Raw genomic sequence first — 17,948 nt, 5'->3', positions numbered from 1 at the left:
TGACCGCCTCCAATAACTTCGTTCCTGCAAGCTGGCTCATCTCAATAGCATCATTAGAGGTATAGCAGCTTCTGTATGAGAAATGGAATTAATTTTAATTCCTCTTTCTAGGCCTCCTGTCTGCCCTCAGTTTTAAGAACTCAAACAATCATAGATATTCAGCTTTTAGTTCTCAGTTCATGCACATTGCTAAATACTTGGATAGTTTCTCTGAGGAAAGCTTAAGAAAGCTCTAGAACAACTCAAATAGTCTTATTCATTGCAGAGAACCCAAAGGATGTCAAATTTAAACTGAAGTCCTGCTTGGAGAGGAAATGAAAACAGAGAAAAAGGGGTTTGGGAGAATCAGACGTTTTTTAATGAGTTTGTGGTTGAGGCAGTGGAATTATGTGCTGTAAAACCCCGCTGCTTGTATGCACATTGTTCTCTCCAGGGTCATCTCTGTGAATTTGCTGAGTGACAAAAGGAAAAGGTAACCTTATTACTTCCTCCTCTGACATTCTCGTCTCAAATCAGCACAGCGCTGTTAAATTCTACTTTTACCTCTGCCTCTCCTTGGCTTTACAAGAGTTATCCCAATGCAGAAGTGAAGAGAAATGACAGTTAGGTCATGTACACATTTCTCTTCTGGACTCTTCAATCAGTATTGCAGCTACAAGGCCAGGTTGCTTTGTTTTGTTAAGTATTTAATTCAGCAATGACCTACTGTATCTTTTGTATAAGAGAAACCACCTAGATCATAACATCTTCTTTGTATTATGCCCCTGACAGACAGCTGAACATCACTCATGCAGCACTGGCTGCATGGATGAACAAAGCAGCTGCTGATGCTCTAATTTTTCCCAAATGAAACACAGCATAAATGGTTTTCAGCACTTGCTCTCCAGACACTGCTCTTTCATAGAGAATGGGCTAAAGAAACATATAGTGATGGCAAACTTTCCATCAGCATAATGCCAGGCATTTAGAAAACTGACTTGACCTAGATTTTGATTTGTAGAGCCAAGTGACATGCAGTTTATTATGTGTAAAAAAAAATACTTAATAAAAAAAATTATGTAGCGCACATAGTCCTTCCTTACAATCTAATATTTCTATCATGCTGTGCATGCTGCTAATTCAAAAGGCTGATATGGTCACAGACAGCCCAGCTTCTAGGATTTACCATTCAAACATACTTGAACTGGCATGAAAAATGCAATAAAATAATTCTTTCAGACAAGTTTAGAGAGAGGTATTCCCAAAAGACAGAATTCTGGCTTCCAGTCACATAAAGCTTACACTTTGTCAATAACACAGTGAAGGAAGGCATGAATGAATTTTATTTCATTGGACAAGTGACTTGGAATACAGATAAGGCAGGGTGAGCATATAAACCTTTAAATAAATGTTTTAGCACTATCTGGAAGGGAGGAATGCAATTGATTCCAATCTTTTCTGACAGAAAATCAGTTCCTCTAAAGCTCTTGGGGCAACAAACACTAACTAAAAGCGTCTGTTACTAATAAAATCTTTAAGTACAACAAACCAAAATGTTGTCATTTGCAACTAATAGGCTACAATTAATGCAAATTATTACTCTGTAGTTTAATTTTATTAAACTGTGATATGAAGTCTTTGTTTTACTATGACTTTAAGAGCCATGTAACTTTGAAGAGGGATCTTTAAAGAGCTCAAGAAAAACCCAGCAGAGAAATAGCTGACAAAGCCCTAGACAAAACACAGTGTAAACAGCAGTATCAGGAATACAAAATACTCTGTCGCTCAAATGCTGGGATTTTTCTCTAATGAGCATAGCTATGTTAGCTTGAATTGCTACAAACGGTTAATAGAAAACACTGATCTATGTTTGTGCCCAACAATATTCTTTGTTCTGCTTTGTGGGTGTTACTTTATACAAAGTTGTTTTGTGGAAAATCTTGACCTTTTCCTCCTCCTCTGCCTGTTTAACATGAGACTTGTGTTACTCTCTGCAGTGAGACTACAAGCTGGAGCAGTAAAAACTGCTGTTATAATTCTGGTTATGCTTTGCAAACGCACGTTATGCTTCAGAATGAAGGGGTGCATTTAGTGTTTTAGGAGAGCCATGTTTGGAACTTCTACAAGAGAAATCCACTGAAAGTAGCGATTTCTTTTACATTATAAATCTAACTCAAACCAGTATACTGAGTTGCAGTTTTATTTGCAAAACCACAGGCTCTTAAAATTCACAAATCAAAGTCAACATTATTATATTGGGGGCCCGAGGATGAATGGTATTGCTAGAAAAAGGGATTGTACTCAGTCACAACCTGAATTTCAAGTAAAATAGTACTTCATTCACACTGCCTATCTCATACCAGTTCAAAGGAGTCACTATATTTTTAGTATTAAATCTTCTTTTCCTAATGCCTTCCATAATGGAAGCAAAAGTTGTGGAATAGAAGAAAAAGAGTCTGGTGTTTGCACTAAGTACATTCAATGGCTGCATTAATGCTTTTAGCCTAAAATACGTAGTAGTAGTAGTAGTACTGCTACAGTAGTAATCTGTTTATTAGCTGGTGGAAAACACTTTTTGGATTGGATTTGCTTTCACGTTACTACTTATTGAAAAAGACACTTTCAGATTAAGTTAGTTATTACAGCTAACATGTTTAAAAAAAAAAAATCACACAACTTCAGGTACATGTGCTTGCAATTGTTATTATCTAATAAAAAGCACTCATAGTCTGTTTCCATGCCTCCCCAGCCCATAAATCACAGAATTTCAGGATCCTAACTTCTGCCTTCCCACCTTGATTGTTCTCCTTATTTTTATAGATAACTATTCAACCTTTAGACTTCAGGGTGAACAGGCTTTGGTACCATACAAATGAAAAATACAAGTGGTAAACTCAATATTTAGAAATAGAAAATCATATTTCTATTTTCATATTTCTAGTTTCGTATTTCTAGTGAGAGAGGCAACAGAATCTATTTCACTATCTTGTTACGAAACCAAACTTCCAGCACACCGGGTAGCTATTTCTTAAGGGGCTGCTTTTCAGTTTTGCCAAAGAAAGCATTCAGCAACCGCATGGGGGGGAAAAAAAATAATCAAGTATTAAACAATGGCCAACATTTTACTTACAGCTTATGAATGAATAATCCATATGGTAATCTACACTTCTGCACTGTTGAACCCAAAATGATTGCATAAAATCTCCAGGGCTCAAGACTCATCTTAGAAACCTTTAAGAAATACATCCTAGAACTCTTAACACCAGAAAAGGGTGGAATCTCCTCTCTGAATTGCTCATTTCTGGCAACAGGTACCATATGTATATATGTTTTAAATAAATTTCTGGTTTTGAATGACACTAAAACGCGCAAGTTTACATTCTGCAGTGAGACACCCTGTAGTTAAATCTATGAAAGAAACACTCTTGTACTTAGGGAGCATTTTTAATCATTTAATACTCCATCAACATGAACAGAATTTCCTGCCTTGTGACAGAATACTTCAAATTTGAAGTTTTGAAAATGTTGCTAGAGAATTTCTTTCATGTTTTCTGCTTTTATGGAAACCTTTCAAAAATTATCCTTGATTTCAAATACACAGAGGTACCAAACTTTGGTAATTCTAATTTTCATCCAGCTGGAATGACTACAGATCTCATCAGTGGTGGGGGGGTCTTTTGTTTTATACAAAAGCTGCTCAGCTAAGTAATGATTCCATAGGCAGCACTGACACTGCAAATCTTAAACATCTCTTACCTTCTAGAAAATTGCTTAATTAATGAGAACTTACTGAAGCTGACTGACATAGATGGAAAACTTTCAATGGAATAATTTGCCAAATATTTCCACCTTTGGCTGAAGGATACTTTTCTTTCATTAAATATAGTTTCCAAAAAAGTTTTCCTTAATGCTGAAGAGAGCTAGTTGTGCTTCTGTAAGGAGCTGGCTGTGACAAATGACTAGACAAAGCAATAATCTAAAAGATGGCTTGGATAAACAATTAAATAAAAAAGATATCAAATACTGTAGATACCAGAAGACTGGTCTGACTTTCTCCATATTTCAGACCATATAACTCTTTTGAAGAGTTACATAAACCTCATTTAAAGCACTCCCTGTTTAGCAGGAAAACATGCAACTTGGAATTCCAAGTAAGGGGAGGTGTGTTTGGAAGTTTAAATTAGCTCCTGTGTATTCTCAGGTTGTGTGTACTGTCCTTACCAGCTGGGGAGAAAACACGGGCCCCACATCTAAATCACCCAGAACTAGCACCAGTTAGAAAAGGCTGACCATATCCACACTGCACAGTATTTGCAGCCACGAAAACCTTTCCTTTCCTTTTTGTTTTTTGTTCAAAATAATGGTGACTACCAGCATGGTGTGTTTACAGCATGATACAGAGAGCATACTCATGATACCATGTGGTGACATTTCAGTGCACAACTGAACAGCCAGCAACTACCTGGTTGAACTCTCCTGGGTGGAAGAGCCAGATTAGTGCTGGATATATCCATATTGTCTGGGCAGAGTTCATAACAATCAAACCAGCCTTAAAAACAGGTTTATGTTTTCCTCTAGGACTAGGTGAGGCTCACTCTATAAGACAGTGTGGAAGTGAACTCATGTGCTTGCACTACGGAAAACTGCCCTACAGCAAAGCAGGGGGATGAGGAAGACTGCCTTCTGTTCTTGCACTGGAGGCATCTTCCTTAACTTGCTGTAGCATTCCTTTCATATCATATCCCTGCAGTGTTTCCTCTGATTCCCTGTCCTCCTCCTGTTCTGCTGAGCTCCTTTACCAGCAAGGAAGCTTGTGATAATGATTTTTCCAAATATAGCTAGTTGAAAATATTAACAGAATGCAAATCAGTCATTTGTGCATACACAGAGGGAGGAATCTGGTTTTGATCAACTGAAGCTTTTTTCAGAATGTTAAGTCTTGAGACATTTCTGCTGACTTCATAAAATAATTAAAGCTTGTGGTGAGAGACTTTTATTGTTTGGGTTTCTTTTACTAGCTGTAGCAAATAGTAAGGAAAAACACCACTAAGATTTCAACATATCCAATTGTGCATGCTCTCCTAACTAACCCAAACTGTTAAATTTCTTGTCAACAGCAGGCAATGATTTACATGGATGACCCTGACTTACTGCACCTCTAAGTGTTTAAACAGCCATACTTTCAGCTGCAACAGCTTCCAGAAGTAAGTAATCAATCTTGAACATGTTGTTTCACAAAAATAACTAGGTGATTTTAAAGCTGTGTTTTCCCCATAGTGACAATACCAGGCTACTGCCAAATCAAGCTAGCTGTCATTCCCATCTGCCTTCATGAAGCCAGTGGGATGCACAACTGAAGTCTGCAAGGAAATCACTTTGTGACCTTTTAAGTTGGGGAACTGAGCTAATCAGAAGGCCCAGTGGCACTAGAAGGAAGGATTCCCAGACCATAAACCTGAAAACATACTGCTACTAGGCAGATAGTGGTGATGATTTTGCTGTGCAACCCACACTGACATCCCTGTAGTGCGTAAAATACCAGGCTAGTACCAGCGTCCCACAGAGCACTAATGGCACAGTTTGCTCCTGCTACTCTCACTCCCAGCTGAGCAGACGAGGCTCAGGCTGAAATCCCCCCTCTTTAGGAGGGCACTGGCACTCTGAATTCATTCTTCTTCAATTTACTCCAACACAGAAAGTGAAGTAAAATCCATGTGCAGTTTCACAATGTATAGAACTACACTACGTGTCCCTCTAACACAGCCCTGGGCACATAAATGGTGTTACACAAACTGTACTGTTCTCAGCACAATGTTAATCGGTTGTATCTTGGAGGCACAGTTCTTGTCTTCCTTCCTTCCTTCTAGGTCCACAGAGTAGCCACGGCTGGCGCAGACATCTAGTCTGACTGTGCTGGCATCTTCCTCTGTGTGTTGCCTCTCACCAGGGGATAAGGCCAAGGCTCCTCCATTCCTGATTTCCAAGGCAGATGGACCCATTTACTGTTATTCTGCACATTCAATAAAGAAAAAGGCAAATTAATACGATATAAAGATGGAAAAGCAAGGAAAAGAAAGTTTGCTGAGTGATCTTAAGAAAACTGGTTGCTGTGCTGTCCACTCTTCCTTCTCTGCAGCACCACTAGGAGAGGGTACTTTTCTCTGAGGTGGCTCGTCTTGAAGGATGCTGCACAAGGTTGTCATCCTAGAGGAATACCACTCACTGTGTGGCTGGATATGGGTCAGGGGGTTTTTAGCATTTGGAATGAGTGAGGGAAGCCGATTTCTATTCCTGACTGGCACTGACCCACTGTTTGACGACTCAGCTCATTTTTCTGTGTTCCCAAACTATAAAACCAGAAGTTCCTGCCCATTCTCACTCTTAACAGTATCAGCTCTTGGTAGGTAGTAGTTACTGCAATCATATTCTCAATTTGAAATGTTGCTAATAGTATGAAAAACAAGGTACGAAACATACAGCACTGCATTATGGGTCAAATACAGCTTTAATTGAAATATTTTGTTGTAATTTGCTTTGCTTGGCTTTTCTTTCACATATAATAAGAAATTGAAACAATTCACCATAATCAAAGCAATGAATACAGCATAACTTTAAATCCTAATTTGATTTTCTTTTATGGAGGGTGTGTGTGAGGAAGGAAACACATAAATCACACTAACTGATTAACACATTTGAGGCACTGTATACTAAACCAGTGAGGCCTCATTTACTTCTAGTCTGAATTCCAGCATCCCCCCAAGGACCAAATAAATGTAAAGCCTGACTTTGCTGCAGTAACTTGTTCTACTTGTTGCAAAGTCTTACAACAGAGTGTAAGTGTGATTCCAAATTTCCCATTACCAGTACTGACAGAGAAAAGTATATATTGTATATGCGTATAAAAGTATTATTATATACATTAAGAAGGAAAATTTCCTGTGCTTTGGAAACGTTTCTTTTTGACTTGTATTTGTCTTGTCATGAGTAACTCCTACAACTGAAGGAGGAGCTTGAATTGATCATAAATATAGCTTTATGTATAGCAAGGGCAATATGTCAGAGCCATTTTAAAAATAAAATAATATTGACAAAAGCCTATCAGGAGATTGAACCAGGGGTTGGGACATCCCAAGTGAAATCAAAGCATTAATAAAAGGCATTGCTGACTAACATAAATTCATCTAAAGAAATGAGGATACAGACAAGAAATCTGTGAAGGTTTCCACACCTTGTTTTTTTCATTTTTTTCTGGTCAGCTGAACTGACTATTTGAATAGGTTACCTATTTTAACCCCTCACCACATCAATAAAATTAACTAACAAATATAATGAGATCTTGTTTTCAAAGCCATGCTCACTGGCTGATACTAGAATATTTTATTTTATAGTGGTAATATAGTTTTACAGTAAAGACTAGGATATTAGCATACAACTACTTTAATTTACAGAAGAAACCTAAAAGGATGCTAGCACAACATTTGACAGGGCTTTTGGGACATTACTCTGCATCTGCAATGCTGCTCTGACCAAGGACAGGATACTGTGTGATTAAAATTAAAGCCTCAAAACACAGAACCCATATCTGTTACCGCAGGAACAAAATGCTAGCAAGTTGAGGGTGTTTCATAAGAAGTAATAATTTTTGTTTACTGTATCTGTTAAATTATTTAGGAAACCTCTGCATAATTTATTTCTTTCAACAAGATATTCGCGTGCCTTGATGTTGTTATTTTTTGCAAAACAACCTGTATTCAAAGCTAAAATTTAAGCATGGGTAGCTTTAAATATGAGTGTGTGGATTTGGGGATTTTGTTTGGTTGGTTTTTTGAAAAGAAAAGCTTCCACTGTTTTTGAATAGGTAATTTTGTAGAAACCAATACTAGGCAGTAGCAATACTCTGAGCAGATAGAGTTGCTTGTTTTTCAAAAGGGCTTTTTCATAACCTGAATGTTGTTATTGTACCTACTTACCTTTTAAAATCAGATCTGGTAGCTCTCAAGGCTTCAGAGTCCTTTGTGATAGGCAGCAGAGAGCATGCAAAATTTTCCCTAAATCCATTTCTGCATTTTTTTATAGGTAGCATTAATGTTCAGGTATTAGACACAGGCATCAGTCCCAGAATCAAACTGCTTACCAGTCCTGCCCTGGTCCTGAACTCAGATGAATATAGTTTTTCTCCTTCCCTGATTACATCACAGAAAACCACACAATTACTTTAAAATAGAACATACTCCTTGTTACCTCCAGTTAAAGATGGTAATATGTTCTTCATAGTAAATCAGTTGGCTGTTTTACCACGTAGCCAACTATTAGAGTTGGTTATAACTCACCACCAGTTTACCTAGAATGAAATGAAATTCTCATTAAACGGCAAGATGAAGGCAACTAGCCAACTTCTAAGTGACTTTTTTTTTTTTTTTAACTGAGCAGATCTAATTTCAGATTTCTTCGAAGATCAATCTTTAATGTTCTCTCCACAGGGGTAAACTGTCGTCCCTCATAAAGATGCTGTTCTCCTTCATAACTCCTGTATTAAGTGACCTCTCCATCCTTATTACCTGCTACTGACCCACTGATCAGTTTAAAACTGAATTCTACTTACTGGAGTAAAATGCAGCCTTTATTCCTCCTTCTCTTTTGGGCAGCGCTATCACATACACAAATACTCCCTGAGCCAGTTCTGAGAGCTAATTCCGCTGAAACTGAACATAGCAAACTCTGTTTTAACTTCAGCCATGCAGAGTAGGGCCAAAGCACGCAGAAGGCAACTGGGAGGGTAGGGCAGGAAAACAGCAGCCTGGATTTGGATCAGCTTAACCTGTAACAGGATTATATCCTACAGTCAAAAGGCACAAACTGGTAGGACTTAAAAGAGGATGACGCTTACTGTGTGCAATTCTGTGAATGACTTTACCAGGCCCTCTTTTCTTTTCTGCATGAAGGGGCCTTTGATATCTCTGCCATTTCTTTGTCAGGACTTGGGAATTAGTGCCTTATTGAGAAGCAAGGCAGTGCCAATCAGCTAAATCAGCGAACCCTACCCAATTCAGGTGCAGGGCACCACTCCTGTGTCTTACTGTTAATGTACGGAGAAACAAAAGCCTACGACTGTGGGCTAGAGCCTGACCCTCCTTTCTCCATCCTTTAGTCAATATAGAGCCATCTTTTTGTCTAATAACCTAGGCTCTTCATACCCTCCAGTGCTGCCTAGATAACCTCACTGATAGATATGCTCAGGAAACACCTCCCCGGTTCAAATTACTTTGACATAGTACCTGAGTGACAAAAGATCCTCTGAGCTGTTTGGATCAATCAAGACAGGAATATTTTTGGTTGCGGTTGGACTTGAAACCTTCTAGAGAACTTTGTCCAAAGAAGTCAAGTGAAGAAATGTAGCTGAAATGTAAACACACCCAAGTTAGGCAGCAGCTAGGAGAGGGCGAGGCTGAAGATCACAATTCTGAACAAGCTATGTGTATAGGTTCCAATTTAAACTCAGTTCTGATTTGGATCTGGCCTGAGCGCTTCAGCTGATATACCTATGTTTCAGCCAGCAAGTATCAGAAGACATGGGATTCAACACAAGCTCACATAATTGCAACTCAGTCAGACTCATGTCTTTCTGACACATCATCAACTGCACACACTAGGAAATAAGACCCACAGAGTATGGTAGATGTAACGAGAATTAAGTGTGGGCAGCTATAACCAAAGATCAATGAAGTTCCAAACACTGACCACAGCCCTTCAAGAGAAAATACTTAACCATGCAGCAATTTACAGTTAAACACATGCAGTTTAAAAGCTATACTTTCATGGTCAAATTACTTCAGATCTTCCATTTTCATTAGTTACTGATCTTTCCTCTTTACATATAAAACTTGGACAAATGACAGTAGAATAAAATGGGTTCTCTTTTAAAAGAGCAATTTTGACTGCTGAATTTGCTATTGCCTTTTCTCAGGTTGCCACTAAAACTTTTTTATCCTCCTAAACCTTAGCTTACCCTCTTCTGTGAGCAGAGCTAATGGAAGGAAAGGCAACACCCCATCTCTGGCGATCCATTGCTCCAGTCAGCTACTGAAAATTCATTAACGCACAGGTTACACAGCATCCTTCTCCCACTCACAGGTACACTCAGCCCTCTCATTTATGAAGTTAATTTAGTGAGGTTAAATGATACAGTATATTTGCATTTTCTCACCTCCAACTCCTGCCCTGTCAGGCTTCCTAGGTAAGAAAAGGAACGCTCTCCCTGCCTTGTTTTCATACATGCTACAAAAGGGATTGCATTACCCTCCCCCCCAACCCCAATTATGAGGTTGTGGAAAGAACTCCAATTAAGTGGTTAGCCATAATAGCATGGCAGCCCTTTAGGAAACTGCTTATCTAAATAGAGATGTACAGAAGGCAGTTTTCTCTCTAATAGTGATGCATTTTCAATTTATGCAATACAAAGTGCATTGGTCTGCAGTGTCCCTGGCTACTGATGATTAATAGCCCATACACTGCAAGGGTCTACAAAGAAAAGTGCCAAGGGAAGCAGATGCAGCAGGTTTTATATTATCATGACTGCAACAAACTCATTCAGTGGTGTCAGCTCTGACTGTAGGATTCTGATTATGAAATATGATGCGTGTTGAATTTAATGGCTTTCTCTGCCCTTCTGGTGAGTTCACTGCTTTCCAATGTCATTTTGTGTTCTCATCTGAGTGGTAATAAAAGGAATATCATTGACTGTGCTAGCTCTGTAACCACTGTGTGTTTTACAATAAATTGTGTTTCAGGACCTTTCTACCCAGGAGAGTGTGCAAGGCCAGAAAGCAATATTCCCCAGTTTTCCAAACGAAGGCTTTCTGTGAGACGATAGGAAATTATGCAGGACTGCCCTTCTCTTGAGGCATTCCTTTTGTGAGCAGGACATCTCTTTTTCAAGTGGTTATGTAGTAAAAAGGTCAGTTCGGATTGCAAATAATTAAAAAGAAAAGATAAAAAATCAAAATAAACAGCTACTGCTACAGAGCAAAAATTATAGTACCTTGATGACAAGAGGATAAAAGTTGTTGAAAATAAAATTTAAATAAAGAACCTGGGCATATACGGTGTTACCCATGTAGGAATGTAAAGTCAGGGGAGACTTCTAAAGAGGGATTTCTTTATCCAGCAAATTTTCATCCAACCTGTCAGTGAACTGTGGCCTGCCCTACTGAGTTAAGGTCTCACCTTCCGGAGCGCTGGTTTGCTAGACAGCTACAGGTGTTACCACAAATCCCTCTGATGCAAAGCCATTATATTGGTTTCGCAAACAAAATAAGCCTCGCTACAAAATGCATTGCGCCAATATCAGTGTTGAAGAGTGCACACACAAGACTTCTTCACGCTGCTAACCAACACTGCCCCAAGCTGGGGTGGTTTTACCCCAGGAGACACTATGCAGGTCTGTGCAGAGGGAGAAGACAGAGACTCAAAGCTGAGATATTTTGCATTACTTGAGGGGATTCCAGTATTTTCATCCCCTTTGCTCACAGGCATCTCCTGCCTGTGTTAGCAACTTCAGGGGCTCAGTTGTTCACACAGCTGGATCAATCAGGGGAAAGCAATGTAATAGATAAATAGAAAGAAACATTTTTTGAGATTCTCTGATAAATCAACCTGTCTGAACTTTCCCCTTGGCTTCTGCTGCAGGCTGCAGCCAACTTGAAGCACTGCAGCCACAGCTACGTCAGAGATTGTGTGCGCAAGAATGCAAGCCCCTTTATGTAGACAGGGTGAGACACAAGCAGATTCTTCCTCTTCCACCCAGGAAAAGGCACAGACCAAATTATTACTTACTTCTGTGCTTCACAATTTCATGACTGGCCAAATCTAGAGAGCAGCAATGGAACCGCAAGAGGTGCTTCTCACGCAGAGCAAAACCATATCCACAGAGGCAGGAAGTACCCGAAACACAAATGCTATTTTTCTCTTTGTAAATGTACATTCCAAAGTTTACCTATGCTTTTTTTCTTAACTACAGCCCCCTCTGATGGAGTGTTGCTGCTTCTGGAAACATAAGCAATATTTTTCCAAAGAGGAGGACAGAAAGTCATACATTTACATTTCAGTTCACTACATTCTGAGTCCAGGGCTCGTGCTTTATTTTTTATGTGATGAAACCAAACTGCAAAGGTTGTTCATAAGAATTTACAGTTAAGGTGGAAGCTTGCTTGATTAGTAAATCTGTACATTTGTCTGTTTTTCAGACAACAAAGAGCACCAACAAACCAAGACACAGTCCCATTAACGCCACGGACAGATGCATGTTTCATAGCCAGCACTGCCCTAATTGAATTCTCTCTTCAACTGAGTAAGTTTGCATTCAGCAGTTTAGTTGTATCTTGCACCACTTTATTTACAAGGCTTTCACAAAGAACCTAGGAATGAAACTTCTACTTTTAGGATAATCCAGAACATTTTTAACCTTGTTTTTGTCACTAGTTGAAATGCCACTGGTATTCAATCGTATTTTATGTATGAACACTTAAAAAGCTTTGCCTAAAGGACAAATGAGAATTTTCTTTTGTCCTTTCAGACTATACTTCATATATTTTCACATAAAAATGTATTGAAACAAGATTTAAAACTGTTATACATTTTATTGAGATCTACCTCCAGAGGGAGAAGAAAAGCACATTAACATTTAACATGGTGGCTTTGTCTTTTTCCCTTTCCTTCACTGTTTGCTGAAAAATGCAACAGTTGAAAGGTAGGAATGTCAGACAGAAATCTGCGATCAGCCTCAAAATTAAGTTACGCATTGCTATAATAAAACAGAGCATTTACCCTCTCTGGGATTCTCAGTCTCAGTAAAGAATCATCAAAGGGGCTATAAGTATTCCCAGGGGAAGAGATGATAGAGAATGAGGGTGCTAAGAGTATTATGATTAGCTTGACAATCCAATGGCCATGTTTCCTTCTACACTGCGTGACCTTGTCTTTTGATTTATTTTGGTATGTAGCTACAAGAAGGTGCATGTCTCAGTGCATGTCTGTGCATACAACACAGCACACTGCAGCACCACAGCAACCAGCCACTGCAAAGCTTGCTCTGGGGCTGGAACCAATAGAGGCATCAGCTTCTGAATTCTGCCTGCCATTAACTGAGAAACAAAAGCAAAATCTCACATGAGATGCAGGCCATCTTACCTCCTGTTGTTTTCAGGGTGCTGGTATCTGCTGTTTGCAAGCAGAAAAAGGCTACTCTTCGCAAGCAGAGAAATTGCAAGCTTCTTGGAACTGATACAGAAATAGCTAGCGCTGAAACATCAACCCTGAAAAGAAACTGCATCCTTGAGTCTCTTCTGCGCAACAGCCCATGAAGCACTGTTCTTAAATTTAGATGTCTTCAAGAACAGTTAGACCAATTCAGCACTGAGAGGGCCAGAGTATGCCAAACGCATCCACAATGTTCTTCCCAGGCCAGCAGAGATTCTGCACAGTGAAAATGACCTCAGAAGACCAAAGCATGAGAGTTCCAAGCAGGTAAAGAAAGGTTTAGTATGACTAAGATAAAAGGTTCTTTAGCAGCTGTGTTATGCTGAATAGATAGCTATGAAGGGAAGGAAGATGTGCTTTTCCCTGTGATATTCAGTATCAGGCACATTTCTTACTCTGAATGTATTTCTTATGTTTGAAGTTGCAAATCTGGTCCTCAAGTTCAACAAAGCCTTTAAGCACCTGCCTTTATTGTATTGACTTCAGTGGGGCCTCAGAGCAGCATGTCTGTCTTAACCAGAGTAAGCCAACATGTTTAAAGCCAACTTTCTGACTGCTCTTCCCAACATAACCACAAGGTATACTCCACATTTACACCAATCCCTAAAATTCTCTGCGGAAGCACTGGTGTTCCTGCATAGTACATCCCTCAATTTGTAAATCTTTTGTCTCAGATGAATACAATTAACCAGGTTTCTTAACAAGCTCTGCATTTTGGGAACTCCTGTACTTTCCCATTAGAAGCATGAAGCAAGTCTTGATTTCACATAGAACAGCTGATTGTCAACAAGTGCTCATTAGTGAGATCCAAAGCCTCCACAGTCTTGCTGTTTAATTTATGAGCGCCTTGTGATTATGATAAACATGAGATGCTAGATCACTAGGGATGGTTTTGTTAGTTTGGGCTGGGCAGAATTTGTACCAATTATGCCTATACAAGGGCATATGCCAAGAATTGTTATTTTGTGGGGTTTTTTTCCTTAAAGGCCATACCTGAAGTGCTCTGCTAGGGAAACAGGGAAATCCATCAGTTTTCCTGCAATTCTTTAAAGCAAATGAATAACAAAACCAACAAAGTTTCTTCCCTTTTTCTTGGTTAATATTAGATTTTCTCCTAAAATTTTGTTACAATACTGTTTAGCAAAACACAGCTATGAAACCTGGCATGCTTTAAGAGCAGTTATATGATTTGCTCTCTATTTATAGTGTTCTGACATATTTAAATCTATCAGTAGACTCTTTTTTAAAGATACCCAGAGAACACAGTGTCAATTTAATGGTGGGAAGAGGAGCCCCATATTCAAGGAAGCCCCCAAAATCTTTCACTGTGTCCCTGGGAGAGTGGGAAACACAGCACATGTTTCCTTCTTATTTCACCTCCACTTAATCATGGCTATTTTAAAACAGTTGGGCACCTCCATGCTTCTAAAACCTAGCTAGCAGGGCAGGCCTGTTCAGCCATAAGAGAATAGATGTATAGGACAGGGAGAATTAATATTCTTGGAGGTTTTCCTTCGTATGCAGGAAGCCAGCACAAAGGCACTAATAACCTCTTCAAGCAGAGTACATTTTCTCATGGGGATAATAGCTCAAGGATAGAAAGAGAGTGCTTTTATACTATAAGGGAACATTATCTTTCTTGTATGAAAACTAACCATTTTGGCTCTTTAGTGCAGAACTAAGCTACCTCAATTTTACCTGTGCATTTGCACCTGTGTAAGGACAATTTTGAAATGTCAACAAAATACGTTTTAAGGAGTCTATCTTATGCCTCCCTGTTCGCACTTAATTTGTTTCATCACATAGGGATAGGAATTAAAGGCCTTCACTACAGTTTAGGCAGCTTGCCAATACCTATTTTATAGCAATAAAATATGTACAAATTAAGGAATCTCATGTGGAAAATTCATTCAACAGCCTCAAAAGCCAAATGAATGGTAATTACTTCAAACACAATGTGGTGGCAATCAGGCAAGATTGGATCATGCTTTTAAATGTATGTCTAAATTTTTAAGAACCAAGATAATTATGAATTATGAAAATAACTCAGACAATGCCACAGCAAAGACAGTGTTTGTGGAATAAGAAAGAGATCTTCTTTATGGAACAGAGAAGACTTAATTCCAGCACCTGCATGGGAATAATCAGAGAGCAAATGCAGGGCATTTTTTGTTTTATTTCCTTACTTCCAGCCATCATTTTATACTTTAGGATGGCTCATGAACACCGTGAGGTACAGAACAAGTGGAAGTGTATAAAAAAAATACAAGTAAAAGGATTTATCCTGCTTACTAAGAGCAATGGAAGTTCTTTCTAGTTCACATTCACATTGTAATGTAAAAATAAATTTGCCATCTTAGTTCTCTGTGCAAGTTTTCTTCAATATGGAAAACAAGCTTAATGCTCATCCACTTATGCAATGCCAACCAAATAAACACAAAGTGGGTTCATTTCTAACTTATTTATTTCATTTCTAACTTATTTATCAGATTTATTTTTTCCATTGAAAAAATTTCCAGGACACGGGACTGGGTTTCTTGTAGGTCTATAATCAACTAGTGGTATCACTATAATTTCAGGTTGGGAAGAACCTCTGGAGGTCTCTTGGCCAAACCCCTGCTCAAAACAGAGACAGCCTTGAACAGTTTGCTCATGGCCTTGTAATGTTGGATAGTGTTTGTCAGCACACACCGTGCTGGAGTACTGCATTCAGTACTTATGTCTGCACCTAAAAAAGGCTGTTGACACACTCGAATGTGTGAAAAAGGCTACAAGAATTATGTGGAGCCCGGAAAAGCTCCACCTCGTGATGCATTTACAAATAGGTCTACACTGCACTGCAAGTGAGTATTGCATGACACCAAAGCTTGTAGGATCAGTTGTGGTGGGTTGACCCTGGCTGGATGCCAAGTCCCCACAAAAGACACTCTATCACTCTCCTTCTCAACTGGACAGGGGAGAGAAAATATAATGAAAAAGCTCATGGGTCAAGATAAGGACAGGGAGATCACTCACCAGTTACCATCATGGGCAAAACGGGCTCGACTTGGGGAAAATCAGTTTAATTTATTGACAATCAAAACTGAGTAGGGTAATGAGAAATAAAACCAAATCTTAAAACACCCTCCCCCCACCCCTCCCTTCTTCCTGGGCTCAACTTCACTCCCAATTTTTTTCTCTACCTCCTCCCCCCCCCCCCCCCCCATCCCGAGCAGCACAGAGGGACGGGGAATGGGGGTTGCGGTCAGTTCATCATGCGTTGTCTCTGCCTCTCCTTCCTCCCCAGGGGAGGACTCCTCACGCTCTTCCCCTGCTCCAGCCTGGGGTCCCTCCCACGGCGGACAGTCCTCCACAAACTTCTCCAACGTGGGTCCTTCCCACGGGCTACAGTTCTTTACAAACTGCTCCGGTGTGGGTCCCTTCCACAGGGTGCAGTCCTTCAGGAGCAGACTGCTCCAGTGTGGGTCCCCCGCGGGGTCACAAGTCCGGCCAGCAAACCTGCTCCAGCCTGGGCTCCTCTCTCTCTCCACAGGTCCTGCCAGGAGCCTGCTCCAGCGTGGGCTTCCCACAGGGTCACAGCCTGCTTTGGGCACATCCCCTGCTCTGGTGTGGGGTCCTCCCCGGGCTGCAGGTGGATATCTGCTCCACTGTTAACTTCCATGGGCTGCAGGAGGACAGCCTGCCTTACCATGGTTTTCACTGGAGCAGAGATTCCCCTGCAGCCCGTGGTGCCTGGAGCTCCTCCTCCCCCTCCTTCTTCACTGACCTTGGTGTCTGCAGAGCCGTTCCTCTTACGTATTCTCACTCCTCACTCCAGCTGCAGTTTGTGTCCCCGCGGGGTTTTTTTTCCCTTCTTAAATAAGTTATCACAGAGGCGCTACCACTGTCGCTGATGGGCTCGGTCTTGGCCAGCTGCAGGTCCATCTTGGAGCCGAGTGGCATTGGCTCTATTGGACACAGGGGAAGCTTCTAGCAGCTTCTCACAGAAGCCACCCCTGTAGCGCCCCTGCTACCAAACCCTTGTCATGCAAACCCGATACATCAGTACAGCTGCTTTAGTGTGGAACTCCTTGCAGGCTAGTTCAGAGTTCTGTCAAATCTGCCTATGTGGAGTTAGCCAGGCACGAACCCTCCTGCCCCCAAGACTTACTGCTCCCTGAAGAGAGATGGCAGAAGGTAACATGAACCTGTGCTTCAGCTGTTCCTTCACAGTCTGGCATCAGGACTTAACTCTTCTTCAAAGTGTAAGCTGTATTGGGTGAAGCACACATTTTATTCTGCTGCCTGTCACAGGAGCACTGCCTCCCGTTAAGGAAGGGGTAACAAAGAAAGGGACAGCAACACTCACTGAACACAAGGCAAAACCCTCCCACTGCTGAGGACCTGCGCCAGTCCTGCCTCAGGTGTGTGTACTAGCGTTGCACTGAAGTGTGACATACCCTGAAGGACGCTCAATCTACTTAGCTTATCAAAAAGAGCATTAAGAGGTCACTTGACCAATGGCTAGAATACACTATGTAGGGAAGAGACCTTTACGGTATAGTGTGTTTTAATCTGAGAGGCAAAAAGTTTAATATGATCCAATGCCTGGGAGCTGAAGCTAGGTGCACTTGAATGGAAAATAAGGCATACATTTTTGGGATAATTAACTACCAGAACAGTGTACCTAAGGGTACCGTTGAAATTCCATCTGTGAAATCTTTGAGACTATATGT

The sequence above is a fragment of the Pelecanus crispus genome, chromosome 12 (genome assembly GCF_030463565.1).
Source record: "Pelecanus crispus isolate bPelCri1 chromosome 12, bPelCri1.pri, whole genome shotgun sequence".
Classification (NCBI taxonomy): Eukaryota; Metazoa; Chordata; class Aves; order Pelecaniformes; family Pelecanidae; genus Pelecanus; species Pelecanus crispus.
Note: the sequence above shows the minus strand (reverse complement) of the source record.